Below are 17,269 nucleotides of genomic sequence, written 5' to 3'. Positions count from 1 at the left end.
ACATACATACATACATATATACACATTCTTTCCATACATACACACATATATACAAAAAGATATATCTTGTTAGACAGAAGGAGACCAAGAAGGTAATCAGATGTGCAAAGGCACAAGCTGAGGAGAAAATGGCCCAGTCAGTGGGTAAAGGAGGCAAAACTTTTTTTAGGTATATAAGCGAAAGGAGAAAAACAAAAGGCGGAATTATAAAACTAAAGACGGACACTGGGAGTCTTGTTGAAGGAGACAATTTAATAGCAGATCATCTTAATGATTATTTTTGCTCAGTATTTACTACTGAAAGAGAGGGAAAGGGGCCACAGTTAAGTTGCAGGGATACTCAGGAAAATGAAACAAGTACATTTACAGAGGAGAAGGTCCTAACAGAACTCTCAAAGCTGAAAGTGGACAAATCTATGGGGCCAGATGGGATACATCCAAGGATACTAAAAGAACTTAAAGAGGTGCTGGTAGCACCATTGACAGAATTAGTCAACCAGTCATTAGCTACAAGAGTAATTCCAGGGGACTGGAAAAGAGCAATCGTAGTCCCACTGCACAAAAGTGGAAGCAAGGAAGAGGCAAACAACTACAGACCAGTGAGTCTTACATCAGTAGTAGGGAAATTGATGGAAACACTCTTAAAAGAAAGAGTTGTAGATTATCTCAAATCCTTCAATTTACTGGATCCCAAACAGCATGGATTCACTGGGGGGAGATCATGTCAAACAAATCTTATTGACTTTTTCGATTGTGTGACTAAAGTGATGGATAAAGGTGGAGCCATGGATATAGCTTATCTAGACTTTAGTAAGGCTCTTGACACAGTTCCACATCGCAGACTGCTAAATAAACTTGAAAGTTTGGGATTGGATATTAGGATTGTTGAATGGATAAGATCTTGGTTGAAGGATAGAAAACAGAGAGTTGTGGTAAATGGAGTGCATTCACAGGAGGGAAATGTTACCAGTGGAGTACCCCAGGGATCTGTACTTGGACCAGTGCTTTTTAATATCTTTATTGGTGACATTGCAAATGGCATTAAAGGGAAAGTATGCCTTTTTGCAGATGACACAAAGGTATGCAACAGGGTAGACACACCAGGTGGGGTAAAACAAATGATTGAGGATCTAGGTAGACTAGAGGAATGGTCAAGAGTCTGGCAATTACAGTTTAATGCCAAAAAATGCAAAATCATGCACTTGGGTCTCAAAAATCCTAAAGCTAAATACAGTATTAATGGCACTATACTGGAAACTACTGAGGAGGAAAGGGATCTAGGAGTCACTATTTCAGATGACTTAAAGGCAGGTAAGCAATGTAACAAGGCAATGAGGAAGGCTAGTCAGATGCTTGGCTGCATTGGGAGAGGAATAAGCAGCAGAAAGAAAGAAGTAATAATGCCACTGTATAGGTCATTGGTACGACCTCATCTAGAATACTGTATTCAGTTCTGGAGGCCATATCTTCAAAAGGATATTAATACATTAGAAACTGTACAAAGGAGGGCAACTAAAATGGTGCATGGCCTACATCACAAAACATACCCAGAAAGACTAAGAAATCTCAATATGTATAGTTTGGAGCAGAGAAGGGAAAGGGGGGACATGATAGAAACTTTCAAATATATCAAGGGTTTTAACAAAGTCCAGGAGGGAAACATTCTCCAAATGAAGAGAAGCAATAGGACACGAGGACATGCACTGAGATTGGAGGGGGGGAGGTTCAGGGGAAATTTGCAGAAAAATTATTTCACAGAAAGGGCAGTGGACAAGTGGAATAGCCTCCCAATAGAGGTGGTAGAGGCTAAGACAGTAGAGAAATTTAAACATGCATGGGATAGACATAAGGATATCCTTACAAAGAAATAAGGATCAAATAAGGTTAGAGATAAAAATAATATAAAAAAAAAAAAAAGGGGGCAGACTAGATGGGCCAAGTGGTTCTTATCTGCCGACAAATTCTATGTTTCTATACATCCATACACTGCCTCCATACATACACACATATATACATCCATACACTGGCTCCATACATACACACAAATATCCATACATACACTCACTGCCTCCATACATCCATCCATATATATATATACACATTGTCTCCATACATACATACATACATACATACATACATACATGCATACATACATATATACATCCATACACTGCCTCCATACATACACACAGATATACATCCATACACTGGCTCCATACATATACACAAATATACATCCTTACACTGCCTCCATACATACATCCATATATATATACACGCTGTCTCCATACATGCATACATACATATTGTCGAAGTCAAAAATATTACATAGAGAGAACATACAGACTCCACACATTATGAGTCGCTATGCTTGCGAATACACACAGCGCGCACAACAATATATGGTAACATACGCATTTACACAGACATGCCACAAAGATAAATTCAACACATATTTCATACAGCACATAAATTGAACATATCAAGCACCAGACATCATAAGGTTTTAAATTATATAATGGAGTAACGTCATGTATGTGTATTATTGGAGCGGTGTAAGATGGACATGTCGTGCTTGGTATCAAAGTAACCAGATCAATGAGTAGATTCATTTGATGCCTGTGGTTATGTTGTAGCACATTGCCATGAGTAGATATGATTAAATGTAGGAATATGAAGCCACTTTTACTGGAACAAAATATATATTCAAAAGAGCATGTGATGGACAGGAAACCAGAGACCAGCAACCTTGAGCAAAAGCCCTCACACTGACCAATGACTCATCATGAATGAGAAAGTTCCTTCCCCTAGACCAATAGCAAGAGATCTGTATACCCCCAACAGTCTCAGAGATATAGCTGATGCCACATAGAAGAGCTTCCTGTTTGTCCCAGGTGCTGACCGAGATGGGCTTCTGCCGATGCTCTGCTGCTTTGAGCATGGAGGGAGAGCTAAAGATGGAGGAGGGGGAGCATCGTAAGCATTGAGCAAATATGGTGATGTATTGTCTGTAATTAATTAGTTTGTAATAACTGCTTCCTGTGAAAATTGTAACCATGTAACTATATATATACTGTACATTGTGATATATTGTATACATATCCTTTTAATAACAAATATATACATCAATGAGCTTTGGAACTCAGATAATGTGTGGGTGTATTGTTTTCTCTTATGTGATGTAGTGTTTTGCGAAGTATAGCGCACATTCATAGCACATAGTAATAAGATGCGCCTGGCGTCCGCAGTATATATTAGAGCTGGCATTTTAAATATTTGTTAGAAAGTAATTTGACACTGCCTACACACACACACACACACACACACACACACACACACACACACACACACACACACACACACACACATATAGATACATTCACTGCCTCCATACATGCATACATACATATATACATCCATATACTGCCTCCATACATACACACATATAGATCCATACACTAGCTCCATACATACACACACACATATATACATTCCTACACTGCCTCCATACATACACACATATATACATTCATACACTGCCTCCATACAAACTGTACATCCATATATACACACTGTCTCTATACATATATATATATATATATATATATATACACACATCCATCCATACATCTATATATTTATACTGTCTCCATACATACTGTACATACATACATAAATCCAATCCCCCTCCTCCCCCAGCCAGTGCACATTTTCCCCGGGGCGTGACTTCAGGCAGCAACTAGTCCGGGTTCCCCACCATAACAAAGGGGTGGCATCTTACTGCTGGCCTGGATGCTGTGGAGGGGTTACTGCCCACCGCTGCTGCCACCATCTTCCGCCGGGTTAGCGCTGCTGCTGGCGGGGAGTTACTTCTCCTGTTGCTGCCGCTGGCTCCATAGTGTGCGGCAGCTGGTGAGGGGCGTGGAGGCTTCTGCTAGCAAGGGGCAGGCAGCTGCTGCTGGTGAGGGGCGGGCGGTTGCTGCCTTAATGCTGTCACTTGTCCTCAAATCACCCCCTCCGGAACCCACAGAAATATATGAAATAAAAACGGTGCTGTGGGTTGCGGGAGGAAAGTGGCGCCGCTCATCCCTCATTTTATAGTTGTGCTGCTGATTAAGTACCGCCCTTCGGTGGCCGGCACTCTAGGCAGCTGCCTAAAGCTGCCTAATGGTAGTGCCGGCCCTGGTACTATGGCCTTATTCATAGATGAAAGCAGCTGCTGCGTTCGCATGAAGCGGACGGGTCCATAGGGTCTGCGCACACGCACTGGCTGAAAGAATGCAATTGCATGGTGATTAACAGGCGACGGGCGTCCAGGGGCACTGATGCGGTGCTGTGGGGAAGGTGATCGGGAAACGCAGGCGACAGCAAAATCTACGACCAACTCTGAATTGCCCGCTATGTATATATTCTCATATATCTTCACAAATCCTATTCTTACACCCTGTGCCCAGTAACACTCACCCCAGGGTCATTTATCACTACTTCAGAACTGGATAACTACAGAAAAAACTTCAGAGATAGTTTCCTATAATGCTGTAATGCATGCTCATGAAATCCCTGTTCCTACTGCGCATGTGGCGAGCATAGTTGCCTACCCTCCCGCATCTTCCAGAGTCCCCACCCACCCTTGCTCTGCCTGGCCTGTGCTCCTTCCCTGCAGGCAATGGGCGGAATGTACTAAAGGGAAAATGCGGTAAAACCCCTGTTTTACCGCATTTTCATATGTACTAACCCCCGGCCGCCGTGTGTTCGCCCTTAGGGTATCGCCATCTTTTTATGGGGATACCCTATAGAAGCCTATGGGCTTCTTATCGCTGCGGTAGGCGACGAAGGATGGCGATCAGTTATAGTACATCCCGCCCAATGAGTGAAGTCCCCTCTTCCTGCCACCATCCCGAGAACCCCTCCCACTCTCTCCTGCACTGCACAGCCTGTCTGTCTTCCCCTGCAGGCTGAGTGTGAGGTTCCATCTCCTTGTCCCATTCCCAAGTCCCCGATCCCTCCTGCTTTGTCCAGACCCGGCCTGTACTGAGTTCTCCTTGGGTCCGGTATGCTGGAGCCAGTGTGTGAGGTAACAGAGCCTCTTGCAATCTTGCAAACAGAGGTAAGTACCTGAGGAGGGCTGTATGCTCATTCATATTATGTGGATTAGGTGGAGGGTGTATATACTTATATTTTTTGAGGGTGAAGGTGGATTTAGTGATGTAATGTATCCCCCTCATGAGGTGTTGGAGGTGTAAATGCTGATTTACATACAGGACTAAAAGTAACACTTTAAAAAGACATTTCATACACTTTAAATGGAGCCGCTGCGGCCGCTATACTTAATCCTCAACCTACGTACTTATTACACCATTAGCGTGCAGAGCCCCGTACCATGTACGTACTTTGTGTACAAACGCCGCACTGGCTGTACAAAGTACACTCAGTGCATACACACCCAAAGATACACCGTGAACCCTTAACAGCTATGCATGTGATAGTAATACACTTTAAACCTTAGCAGGGAAAGGAAAACACGACACCAGATTGTATTTAAAATGCCGGGTTCCGACACCACAACATATTATTACTGAAAGGGGGTTACAATAACAAAGCGATACAATACAATAGAATAATGTCTACAGTCAATGGTACATACGTGTTTGGTTTTCGCCGCGCTACCTGGTCTGGTCCTCAGTCATCTAGATAGATAACCTTTAGAGTCTTGTGTGACCAGGCCTGCAGCTGGCTCCTTTTATACAATCTTCCAAAACTTAACACAATGGATACTGTAATCTCTTTGTCCATTGGACACTGGGATGGTCATTTACAGTACAGGAGAGGTCATAGGTTGGTTTGAATAGGTGGGCGATGTCTGTTCCAGATGCACTTGTGGGTGGTCTCGTCTGGGTTCCCGCCGCATACCTAATGTACAGTAAATACAGTTTATATCTATATTCTGCTCCTGTACATAACTATTCGCTGGAACGTGCGATCTGCTGCAAACCAACACCGGAATATTACCCTTAAAATACCCTACAGCTGGATACCAAACACCACCTTATAACCTTGTTCTGTCCCCTCCTATCCTGTAAAGGTGAATCCCTTTGTTCTGATACCATTTAAACTGTTGTAACTTGCTGGTGTGGTGCAGGGAGACTATGTGTACATTGTGCACTATTTGGATTAAATATGTAATGTGTTTTGATAGCTTTTCCATGCGTCCACAAACTCTACCGTAAATACTCATACCACGCGCTAATGCGCAGGACCGCGGGAGCAACCATACGCAAATTGTGAGTATGCGCACGCACGGCAGAACAAGTACACGCACGGAGGCCATCTGTGTGTAGTTTGTACGTGATGTGTGTACTGCAATATTTTTTTGACTTTGACAGTCCACCCTTTGGCAGTCACCAATAACTGCCACTATCTAATCAATAAACAGAAAAATATCTATACAATATCTACAGAAGCTTGGATGGTCGGGGGAGAGTTGTAGGTAGGAAATGTATGACCTAGTGGGATAGTAAAAGCATGTATGTATGAATCCATGTCTGAGGGGCATGTATCATCGTGCCGTATATGTTCTACATAAGCTTCGCGGTTTTGCGAAGTATACATTAAATCCTTCTCATCCCGTATTAAGAGTCTGTAAATGGGCCAACAAACACTACCGAGCTCTTTTCAGCTTCTTGTTCCAACAAATGGGGTGCACATTTAGTTGACTATACATGGAGGGGGAACATATGTGAGTGCTAGTATATGTGGATATCACCTGTCGACTATGTGTGCCATTAGCTGGAAGTTGCAGAGATGAAGATAAGACACATATATAAAAATACATTCACATAAACATTTTGGGTAGGGCTGACGTCTTTTCCGGATGGATGTATCTGGGCAGAGGGGGAGACAAAGAAAAATGGGTGAAAGAAACAGGTCATGTAATTCATTTGCAATCCTTATCATAACACTGGTGGTCATTCCGAGTTGTTCGCTCGCAAGCTGCTTTTAGCAGCTTTGCACACGCTAAGCCGCCGCCTACTGGGAGTGAATCTTAGCTTATCAAAATTGCGAACGAAAGATTAGCAAAATTGCGAATAGACACTTCTTAGCAGTTTCTGAGTAGCTCAAGACTTACTCTGCCAGTGCGATCAGTTCAGTGCTTGTCGTTCCTGGTTTGACGTCACAAACACACCCAGCGTTCGCCCAGACACTCCTCCGTTTCTCCAGCCACTCCCGCGTTTTTCCCAGAAACGGTAGCGTTTTTTCGCACACACCCATAAAACGGCCAGTTTCCGCCCAGAAACACCCACTTCCTGTCAATCACATTACGATCACCAGAACGAAGAAAAAACCTCGTAATGCCGTGAGTAACATTCCTAACTGCATAGCAAACTTACTTGGTGCAGTCGCACTGCGGACATTGCGCATGCGCAGTAGCGACTAATCGCTCCGATGCGATAAAAACATAACTAGCGAACAACTCGGAATGACCCCCTCTGTCTCTATGGATGGGTCGTAGATTAAATCTGCTGCTATAACAGCGCCCTCGCTCCTTAGACTCACCAAATTTGTGCCGTGCTTGCGCCGCATTAGAATTTGAACACACCTAAATATCGAACCAATAATTATGACGACTCCCAGGATACAAAGGAGAAACTTCCCCACACTCATAATGACATTTTGAGCCCACTCTCCTAAACCTGAGAACCATTTGCGAGGGTTCAACCAGCCGGTCAGTTCATTACTCAGAGTCACTAAGATAAGGTTGTGCTTCCTCCTGAACTCCCACTTCAACTGCAAGATATCGTCCATCTTTTGATCGATGACCTCCGTTGGGTCATCAGTGCTGTTTGTAATATACGTACAGCACTTCACACCATATTGAGTTGCCAGAGTAACATAGTACCCACCTGTCACGGCTGTGACATAATTAAGGACCATCCTGTGCTGAATCAGTTCATTCTTGTAAGCTTGCAACTCGCTTCCCGTATACCTGAAGGTGTCGTCATACATCTCAGTGATATTATCTATCAAGTTCGCTAGCGCATGGATATACCTATAATTTATAGTTCCTCTGGCAGTACGGGTAATGTCTAATGCGAGAAGGAACTGAATCCCGGTGTATTCGTGGATCAAATTAGAGGCTGCGTGCTCTGCCCTATCTATGAGATGTCTCTTGACGATGTGTTCATAGTGAGTATGAGTATAAGGAGCCTGAGCACTGCGGTGAACGTCTTTCATTTTATCATGGGTTATGGTCATGACCTCCGGTAGTACTCTACCAATATAACACAATCCCTCTGAGCTCTGGGCAAGCCACTTGTATGCCTTCCTCCCACATATGAAATAGGCATCATCTGGGAGAACATAGGGGACAAAATATAACATCACCATATTACAAATTTTCCAAGTAAAGAAACCAATCCCTAGTTCTCCCATCTGCTCAGTACAAGTATCGGGCTGGATGATATGAGCACAATACCCTGACGATACTTTTCCAACCCACATGTTCTTGCTTCCACGGGTATACCTATACCGAAAATACCTCCCACTGTTGGCTATTTGGCGTACAAGTTCAGAGTCTATGGGTATCCTATCAGCTCTGTGTGAAAAGGTCATTGTCTGGTTATTCCACGTCACTTCCCAATTTCCCGGTTTTCGGTAATTGGAAATATTAAAACACAATAAGAACCTGTCTACATGATACTGGTGGAGCTTCAAACTAGGGGGCCTAGAGATATTGAATTTCTTGTCCACCGGTCTCCCACCACGCAATTCGAGTAACTCATCTGTTGCTAAAGGGTATGGTACTAATCCTGACTTACTCTGACCTTGAGGTACTTGTGAGCACACCCAGCATTCTGTCTGGTTTAAAACCTTACCCACTAGTGAGTGGTAATCACTCAATGGATGGCGGTCCATGTTGATATTAAGGTTGGACTGACATCTCTGGATGCACTCATCCTCAACTATATTCTCACAATTCCTACAAATACAATATTCATCAGACAATAACCCTTCACAGTGCCTCCGAGCTCCCTGACTACCAGAGCGCTTACTGATGCCAGCCTTTACTTGAGTGATGTGCTGCTCCTGAGATCCTACAAATTCATACTCGCCATCAGAACCCATTCCAGATCCCTGCTCGACCTCTCTGGGACCCTCACCAAAACACACTGTCCTGATCAAAACCAGAGTTACTAACAGAACCGAAACGCAGTCTCTTGTGATCGATCCATTTCGTTAGGGGAAAGGAGGAAAATAAGAAGGAGAAAAGAAAGGAAAATGCAGGGCGAGGTGAAAAAAGAAAATGGTGCGACAACCGTTCTAGATCTTGTTGCTCTCTGTGCTCAGATGCCCTTCAACAGTCCTGCCTCTCAACTTTCCCGGAACAAACACTCCAGTGATACGAGATTCTCTACACTCTGCTCTTTGTCACGAGTTCTCTCCGGGTCAGTGACCTTCTTGCAGTGGGACGAGTGGACCCAAGTCTCTCTTTCGGTGACCTTCAATGCTGTCATGCTGGTTAACAAGACTTGGTATGGTCCTTCCCACCTGTCTATGAGGCAACCTGAGCGTAAGAAATTTCGAATCATCACATAATCCCCAGTCTCAATGTCATGACAATTACTGTTCGGTAGGTCAGGAATCACCAGCTTTAAATTTCTTTCAGACAAGATTTACACAACTGCACCTGCTTGCAAAGTAAAGTGTCAGAAATAATTTGTTTAAGTGAAAAAACCACGGAATATTATGTAGTATAGAAAATACTGACGTTTATTTGTATAAATGATATAAGGTCAAAATTTGCTTTTTCCCAAATATGTGAAAATAATCATAAATTTGGGCAAAGAATATTGATAAAGATATAGACTAGAAGAAATGTGAATAAAAAAATTGATATATATATATATATATATATATATAAAATAGAAAAAAGGAAGGAAAAAATCATAAAAATAAAAATAAAAAATAAAAATAAAAAATAAAAATAAAAATGAAATGGAAAATAGAAACTGGAAATGGAAAAAATAGAAAAAATATATATATAAGTCCCAAATGTCTGGTGTAAACAGAGTGTGGCGTCCCACCTCTTTTCCACCTTATTGTTGTTTTGTACTATCTGGTATCACAGTATAAATTGGTATTTCTGGATTGACAGGAATGTTAAATTCCAAAGTTAGTCACAGTATCGCTGCGGGGTACCCCAATCTGGACAGTGGTGGGATGAGGTGATCAGGGAGAAGGTAATACTAAATGGCCCCGGACTCCCTGCTGACCTCCTCCGTCTTGTGCAGCAGGAGACGTCCGCAAATACAGACGTCTGCCAGTGATCAAAACCGGAGGGACGCAGTCATGCCTCTGGGGGGAAGGTATCACCGACTTCGGGACCCACAAGGGGACTGTCCGCCGTGAACCTTCCCTCCTACGGGGTGGATTACCTTTTCTCCTGCGCTCGATCCCGTCACACACTTCCACTCCTTTCTTCTGTCTTCTCTCAGCCTGACGATCGGTGCTCCGCTCGTAGGTCTGTGTCCTCTCTATGTTGATTTCTCAGCTGCTGGCTCATCCCAACCAAATATTTCACAGTCACTTCATTATTACATTTCAAATCATCCTTGGGTCTATCATTACATGAGGTTGTCGACCAAAAAGAATTTCAAAGGGTGATAAGTTAAGTGGAGACCTGGGAGTGGTTCTGATGCTGTACAACACTAGTGGCAAAGCTTCTGGCCACATCAATCCAGTTTCAGCCATTAATTTGCTCAGCTTGTTCTTAATAGTGCTGTTCACTCTCTCTACCTTTGCACTTGCCTGTGGATGGTACGGAGTATGCAGCTTGCTATTAATTCCCATCAGTTTGCACATGACCTGAAAGACTTCACCTGTAAAATGGGTACCCCAGTCACTTTCATTTATTCTAGGGATACCATATCTACACACAAATTCCTGCACAATTTTCTTTGCAGTGACTGTAGCAATATTTGTGGCAGCAGGGAACGCTTCTAGCCAGTTGGAAAATACATCAATACAAACTAACACATATTTCAAATTCCTACAGGGTGGTAACTGTATGAAATCGATTTGTATTACCTGAAAGGGTCCGTCTGTGGGAGGGATATGGGATGGCTCTGTTGGTATTGTCTTTCCAATATTCTTCCTCAAGCAAGTAAAACATGTCATTGCTCTCTTACCTACATGAGAAGAGAATCCTGGAGCACACCAGTAGGCTTTTACCAACTTGCACATACCCTCTTTGCCCAGATGAGTCAGACCGTGTGCCGTCTCAGCTAAGCTTGGAAGATATGCTCTGGGGGCCACTGGCTTAACGTGTCCACCTGTCCACAGTCCTGAGGCCTCCTGGACATACCCCTTTGCCCTCCAGACTGCCTTTTCCTGTAAGGAATACAAATTTTGCATTTTTATTAATTGTTGTGTGTTGATCGTGTTAAATGTCATCAGTGATGTGATGTTCGTTTGTATGGGGGTGCTTGCTGCTGATTTAGCAGCTTCATCTGCCCGGCTGTTACCAAGTGAAATTGGGTCTTGGTTGTAAGTGTGTGCTTTGCACTTGATAACAGCCACTCTGTCTGGTTCCTGTATTGCTGTCAAAAGCCTTTTGATGTGGGACGCATGCGCTACAGGTGTGCCAGCTGCCGTCATGAAATTTTCGAGGCGCCACAGGGCCCCAAAATCATGCACCACTGCAAAGGCGTACCTAGAATCTGTGTATATATTAGCTGACTTACCGTTGGCCAATTCACACGCTCTGGTTAGGGCGACCAACTCAGCAACTTGTGCTGAGTGCGGTGGGCCCAGGGGTTCAGCTTCTATGATACCTTCGTCATCTACAACTGCATATCCAGAGCACAAGTCTCCCAATTCTGTCTGTCTGTGACAACTACCGTCAGTGTAAAGGTAAAGTCTACTCCTTCCAGTGGGTTGTCACTGATGTCAGGTCTCGCTGTGAAAGTCTGATTCAGGTATTCCATACAATCATGCGTATCAGCGTCTGCACTAAATCCTCCTTCACCAATATTCTCATCCTCCACCCTTTGTGCCTGTCCAGGCACACTTGGCAAGTAAGTTGCAGGATTTAGTGAGCTGCATCTCTTAATGGTGGTGTTTACTGGGGCCATCAATGATAATTCCCACTTTGTAAACTGAGCAGATGAGACATGTCTGGTTTGAGCTGAGTTTAGTTAGGCTGATACTGCATGAGGTGTATGAATGGTCAGGTCATGTCCTAACACTACGTCCTTGCTTTTACTTACCAGCAAAGCTATCGCTGCAACACTTCGCAAGCAAGTGGGGAGAGACCGTGCTACAGTGTCCAACTGTGCACTGTAGTAAGCTACCGGTCTGCTGGCATCACCATGTCTCTGAGTTAAAACTCCTGCCGCGCACCCCGCACTTTCTGTACCGTACAATTCAAAGGGCTTCTCATAATCTGGCATACCTAATGCAGGTGCTTGTGATAGGCACTGTTTGAGTCTCTCAAATGCCAGTTCGGACTCATCTGTGTGATAGATCCATTCCGGTTTGTTCGAAGAGACCATTTCTTGCAAAGGTAACGCCACTATAGAGAACCCTGGAATCCAGCTTTGACAGTACCCACACATTCCAAGGAAAGTGCGGATCTGTTGCTGAGTTTGTGGCAGAGTCATGTCGCGAATCGCCTGTATTCTATCAGCAGTGAGGTGTCTAAGTCCTTGAGTCAAGCAATGTCCCAAATATTTGACCCTGGTCCGGCACAACTGCAACTTATCCTTTGAAACCTTGTGTCCCGTTTGGGAAAGATGAAACAGAAGCTGTTTCGTGTCTTTCAAGGATGATTTGATTATGTCAGAACACAACAATAAGTCATCAACATACTGTATTAGTACTGATCCACTCTCAGGTTGAAAGGATTGTAAACAGTCATGCAAAGCCTGGGAGAAAATACTTGGGCTGTCAATGAAACCTTGGGGGAAGACGAGTCCAGGTGTACTGTACTCCCCTGTATGTAAAGGCAAAAAGGTACTGGCTGTCAGGGTGAAGAGGAACAGAAAAGAAAGCAGAACAGAGGTCAATGACAGTGAAGAATTTTGCAGTAGAGGGAATTTGCATGAGGATGACAGCTGGATTGGGCACTACGGGGAATTGACTCTCAACTATCTTGTTTATCCCCCTTAGATCCTGCACTAGCCTGTAACCCTTCCCCCACTCTTTTTCACAGGGAAGATGGGACTATTGGCGGTGCTGGACGTCCTGACTAGGATGCCCTGCTGTAGCAGCCGCTCTATGACGGGGTACACTCCTAATTCTACCTTGGCTTCAGAGGATACTGAGGGATTTTTGGAGCTATCCTACCATCTTTTACTTGTACTACTACTGAAGCTACATTCACCATCAATCCAGTGTCTTGTCCATCTTTGGTCCAAAGGGAACCCGGTATTTGTGAGATCATTTCCTCTACCTTTGATGGACACTTGTCTATAACAGTAGAATGTGACATTAGCCTTTGAAGGGTGTCTAATATATCTTGCACTTCTTGAGCGTGGTTCTCAGGTATATCCAAGAAGACACCCTCAGGAGTACAATATATGACACACCTCATTTTACACAATAAGTCTCTGCCGAGTAGATTAGTCGGAGCCGATGCAGCCAACAGAAAAGAATGTTTGGTTTGCAAGGACCCTATCGTAATCTCTGCAGGTCTACTCAAATTGTATTGTTGCTCCATTCCTGTTACTCCCATTGCCGAAATCATTTTTCCCGTGGTCTTTATACCTGATGTGGAATTCAACACTGACCTGGCCGCCCCTGTATCTACAAGAAAAGGTAATGGTATACCAGCTACATCAACCGTGACCTCAGGTTCGAGACCAAGGCTAGCAATCAATTTCACTGGCTGAAGACTACAGGTGTGGCCCAACCCCTATTGTATATTGGGACCCTCCCGCAGCGCATTGGCAGATACAATATGTGAGGGGGGTAGCTGGGAATTTTCGGAGGTCTACCAATCTCTCCTTTTTGGGTACCTCGTTGTTTCCCCTGCATGTGGCTCGTAATTTCTCCTATGTGGTCCCTGATCCCAATTATGTGAATTGTAGTGTGGTTCGTATTCTGATCTAGAGGGTCGGTATACGTTATGTGTACCTTTATTCCTACAATCCTGGGCAAAATGTCCTTCCTTTTTACAAATGTAGCATATTCTAGGTCTTTTCCCAACAGCAGGGGTCTAGGTTTTCGGCTGATGGGGTTTTGCTGTAAGAGCCTGTATACTTACCGTCATCAGCTTATCCCCCTGTAACTCCCTGTGCTTACTGATGTTCCTATCGTGCTCGACAGTGGACTCTCTCAATGCAGCCACCGAGATTCCTCTCCAATTAGGTAGAGAGGTCTGTACCTTTGTTCTTAATGCCTCCTTTAACTCATCCATTAATACAGTAACAGCTACCTCCCTGTGATGTGCATTATCTTTAATGTCCTCAATCCCAGTGTATCTAGACATTTCCTGTAGTGCCAGATGGAAATATTTGGATGCTGTTTCACCTTCCTTTTGTCTTATGGAGAAGATTTTATTCCACTTGACAACAGTAGGGAAATACACTCCTAGTTGCAGATTGATTTGCTTTACGTTCTACTGATTGTATTCATCAGTGAGAGGTACTTCTGCATCTAACTTACTGTCTACTATGAATTTCGTGGTGTCAATATTTGAGGGTAAACACACTCGTAGCACTGTTCGCCTGGGTGCCAATCTTTATTTGTAGGCTAATGGGCGTTACCTAACTCTTTAATGAATCTCTGGCATCTGACTAGATCTTTTCTGGGATCGGGAAATTCATACATAATTGACCTTAACTCTGCTCGGGACCAGGGACAATGCATGGCAATGTTCCTGATGGGAGTTACTCCCTTATTGTCAGTTTTCCCGTTGGGAACTGCAATTACCCTGACAGGATTTAATTCAATTACATCCTTCTGGTTTGATTCTATAATGTGGGGAGCTATAGTTTCTGCATAATGTATGGTACCGTACTTACCTGTGGACACGACCTCACTTATCCCTCCGCTAGGGGGCCTTGCTACAACTCTTGATGGTTGGGCCGTGCCCACCTGAGTATCCTGTATGGTGGCTGCTAGAGAGAGTGCCGATATCGTGCTGGGATAATCTTCCTGATCACAATCCTGAGGACAATTTTAAATGGGATACAGCTTGCAAGGGTTAGCGTTAGTACATTTATCAATCACATTCTTATCCTGTTCTAAAGCACCATTGCTTGTAGCCACTTTCTCCCCAACAATATATGGTGGTGGTGGTGCGGTCGCCATTGTTTTCCCGCTAGGTTTGGAACATGCTGCGCGAGCTAATTCCCTTTGCATGTCCCCCTCTTACTGCCATAAATTTAAACAATCTGTATTTCTAATTCTTTGTTTTCTTGATTTTATCAGACATATCCTTTTCCTTAAGTCTGCAATACCTCCGGTTCAAAGCTGCCCACCTTAGGGAATGGCACCCTATCTTTGTCAGTCATACATACCCATTCATTGCATAAAACTTCTGTGTGTGAACCATAATTTTCACACATGATAAACCTTGCTGACCCTTTCGGCCGCAATTCTGACCTTCTCGGTCCTAACTCTTCTGCCTGAACCCTGCACAAACGTCTCTCACTTGAGTAACTGGCTCCCATATTTGTGCGTCTTTTTAATAACTAAAAAAAATTCCCACAAACACCAAAATACTCAATGTAAGTAGACGGTGGAAGTATCTCCGAGCGCCCTCCACTCGCTCTCGCCCACGTTGGCCGGTACTACCATACACTGTCGATAGCGAAGGCGATGTACCCAATTTAGGGCTCCTATCAGACCTTACAGCACCATCATTTCTTTCGGTGGAAGTTCTGTTGGAATATTTTCCTGAGAGAGGCAGCGAAAAATTCCTTTTCGGTATCTTTCAACTGGAATTGTTTGTAGGGTGAAAAACAGAGAGATTAGATAACTATCCTTCACCCTTTCCAGTGAAGCCCACCAGGGAGATTTCCCGATGTTATCAAAGAAAAACCGCTTTGTCTATACAATCACGTCTGTGTATGCTCTTCCACAGCGCATATGACACAATGGTATCACGTTGTGCTGTGCAGAACACACGGACATGTGATGCAATAGCACAGCCTATAGATACTAGTTATCTATATGCCCTACGATTGCTGTAGACCACTTAGCCTAGACCACTCCAGATCACTTAGTTGTATGGGATCACTTAGACCACTTCAGATCACTTAGTTCTAATCACGCAAGGTAGCGAACCCTATGCCACTGGGCCTCTACTAACCCAGTGTTACCACTCCAGCCACTTAGACCACTTAGACCACTTCAGTTCCTGGGTTCAGCTCCACTCACTCCTGCTTCCACTCATTCAAATATACTTTGTTTTTCTGTACAGAAAATTTTCACTCGTTCTGATTGGCAGCTTAACCCCCAGAGGCAATACAGTTTAAACAAAAGTTTTATACTAATCTGCTTTAGAAACCGGATAGTTTTGTGCTATTGTAGCATGGCTACTGTCCAACCTATTAACTAGACGACACTATTGTGTAATTTGTACTTAGCGCCCGCACTCTTACGCATTTTGCATAAACACGCGACCATGCGTATCTTTTACGCTGCGTGCGCAGTCCTGTACTTTATCCGAGACACGTGTACAAAACCGTACGTCCACAATTCAACAAACCACACAGTCTCTATAAATGTGAGCAATACTAACTATAATTGCTCACTTAACACAACACCCAGTTTTTTTTCTGTATAAAACTTTAACGACCGGGCCAGACTTGCATGTTGTGCTTTATATTTACTTCCTTAAACACTGTTATTTCAGTTTTAACTATATAGCAACAAATATATCCGGTTTCACACAGATCTAAATGAATCTAGCAATCTGAATCTTGCGGCAACAATGTGAGAGGGTATGCAAAGTATGGGTGTCCTTTGTGTATGCTTTTTGGCGCCAAAAAAAATTCACAAATTTTTAAATAGCTTTTTTCCTGTATTTTACGGGTTCTACCAGCACCTCTGCAAACCATACAGAGCAGACGCCATCTACTCAGCACAAGTAGGGTTTTCAGTGTATCCATCGACCAAGAAAAGGTTACGTAGGATAACTTCTTTCCGCCCTTTGCTGATAGATTAAGTCTGCTATGACCTGTTAGGCTGTGAGTATGTGGAAACCGGACAATGCTCCCAATTGTAAATGCTGATTTACATACAGGACTAAAAGCAACACTTT

This window comes from Pseudophryne corroboree, chromosome 4 (genome assembly GCF_028390025.1).
Source record: "Pseudophryne corroboree isolate aPseCor3 chromosome 4, aPseCor3.hap2, whole genome shotgun sequence".
Classification (NCBI taxonomy): Eukaryota; Metazoa; Chordata; class Amphibia; order Anura; family Myobatrachidae; genus Pseudophryne; species Pseudophryne corroboree.
This window is presented reverse-complemented; position numbering follows the sequence as displayed.